The sequence below is a fragment of the Nannospalax galili genome, unplaced genomic scaffold, assembly GCF_000622305.1.
Source record: "Nannospalax galili isolate Female #2095 unplaced genomic scaffold, S.galili_v1.0 scaffold1066, whole genome shotgun sequence".
Taxonomy (NCBI): domain Eukaryota; kingdom Metazoa; phylum Chordata; class Mammalia; order Rodentia; family Spalacidae; genus Nannospalax; species Nannospalax galili.
The window spans coordinates 422,443-424,586 of record NW_008354166.1 but is presented as its reverse complement, the minus strand read 5'-3'; positions in this window follow the sequence as shown (position 1 = coordinate 424,586).

Here is a 2,144-nt window from a genome sequence, read left to right as displayed (position 1 = left end):
ATATTTAAGAGACGACAAAATTCCACCAGAAAAATCTTAGAAATTATTAACACATTCAGTAAAGTGTCAGGTTACAAAATTAACCTACAAAAGTCTGTAGCCTTTTCTATATATCAATAACAAGCAATTAGAGAAAGAGCACATGGAACCATTCCCCTTCTAATAGCTGCAAAAAATAAAAGAACATAATCTCAGAATAAACCTGACCAAAGACATTAAAGACTTCTACAATGAAAATTTTAATTTTTTAATCAGAAGATGGAAGGACCTCCCATGCTCATGGATTGGAAGAATTAATATTGTGAAAGTGAACATCCTACCAAAAGTTATTTAAAGGTTCAATGCAATGCCAATCAAAGACCCCTTGACACTCTTCAAAGAATTGGAAAAAAAACATGGTCAGATTCATATGATTGCACATAAGACCTCGGATAGCCAAAACAACCCTGAGCACCTAGAGCAATGCTGGGGGCGGGGTTTACTATACCAGACTTTAAGCTGTATTACAGAGCTATGGTCATAAAAAAAACATGGTACTGGCACAAAAATAGACCCATAGGCTAATGGAACAAAATTGAAGACCCAAATATGAGTAAATGCAATTTCAACCACCTGATATTTTGGCAAAACTGGATCTCCACCTGTAGAAGAATGAAACTAAACCCTTATCTTACACCCTGCACAAAAGTCAATTCCAAATGGATCAAAACCTCAATGCAAAGCTTGAAACTCTGAAACTATTAGAAGATAACATTGGGAAAATCCTACAAGATATAGGTGTAGGAAAGGATTTTCTAAACTGGACATCAATTGCTCAGGAAACAAGGTCAGTAATTAACAAATGGGACCTCATTAAACCAAAAAGCTTCTATACATCAAAGGAGGCAACCAGGGAAGCAAACAGAAATCCCACACAGTGGGAGAAAATCTTCACCAGTGACACATCCGACAGAGGTTTAATATCAAGAGTATATAATGAACTCAAAAAACAGAGAATCAAGACAAGAAGTAACCCAATTAAAAGATGGGCTAAAGAGCTGAACAGAGAGTTCTCAAAAGAAAAGGTAAAGATGGTGATGAAGCATCTTAAAAGATGTTCAACATCGCTAATAATTCAGGAAACGCAAATTAAAACCACTTTAAGATTTCATCTTACCCCAGTCAGACTGGCTAAGATCAAGAGAACAAATGATACCAAATGTTGGAGGGGATGTGGGGAAAGGGAAACACTGGGGAACACTCATCCACTGCTGGTGGGGCTGCCAAACTGTTCAACCCCTATGGAAAGCAGTATGGAGAACTCTTTAAAAAACTACAAATGAACCTACCATTTTACCCAATTATGCCACTCCTTGGCATATACCCAAAGAAGTCATCCTATTGCACAGATACTTGTATATTCATGTTTGTTGCTGCTCTTTTCACAATATCTAAGAAATGGAAGCAACCTAAGTGTCCCTCAATTGACAAGTTGGTAATGAAAATGTGGTTCATTTATACGATAGAGTTTTAGTCAGCAGTAAAGAAAGATTAAATCACGAAATTTGCAGGTAAATGGATGGATATAGAAACTGTTATACTATGTGATGTAACACAGAATCAGAAAAAAAATCAACATATGTTTTCCCTCTCATGTGGATCCTAGAACCAAACCCTGATAAGTATGTTTCCAGATATAACTACAGGAACTAGGATAATGGAAAAGAAACAGGGAGGTAAAACAAAAGAAAAAAAACCTGAAAGAGAAGAACACTTGTAAACAGGACTGAGTAAGGGAGATATCGATAAAAATTGGGTTAGTTTAAGGGAGGGGGAGGGAGGGACATACAAGGAACCTAGGGGATAAAGGGAAAGAAGGAACTCAACCGAGGTAGGAGAAGGATATTGTTAAGGGAGAAATGGGGAAATGGGGGCACCTTAAGTGGGAAAACCATGATAGAGGGGTGAGACAATGCGAGAGATAAATAATGCCTAGCTAGTTTTGAAAACCAGAGGGAACCATACTACTCCTACAACCTACTGACAAATTATACATAGCAAATCAAGAAATATATGTCTAGGTAAGGTTTATCTGAGAACAACTGGTCTTTGCCCAAGGTATATCTACATGACACACAGTAATTAAAAGTACCAGACTAGTGGAC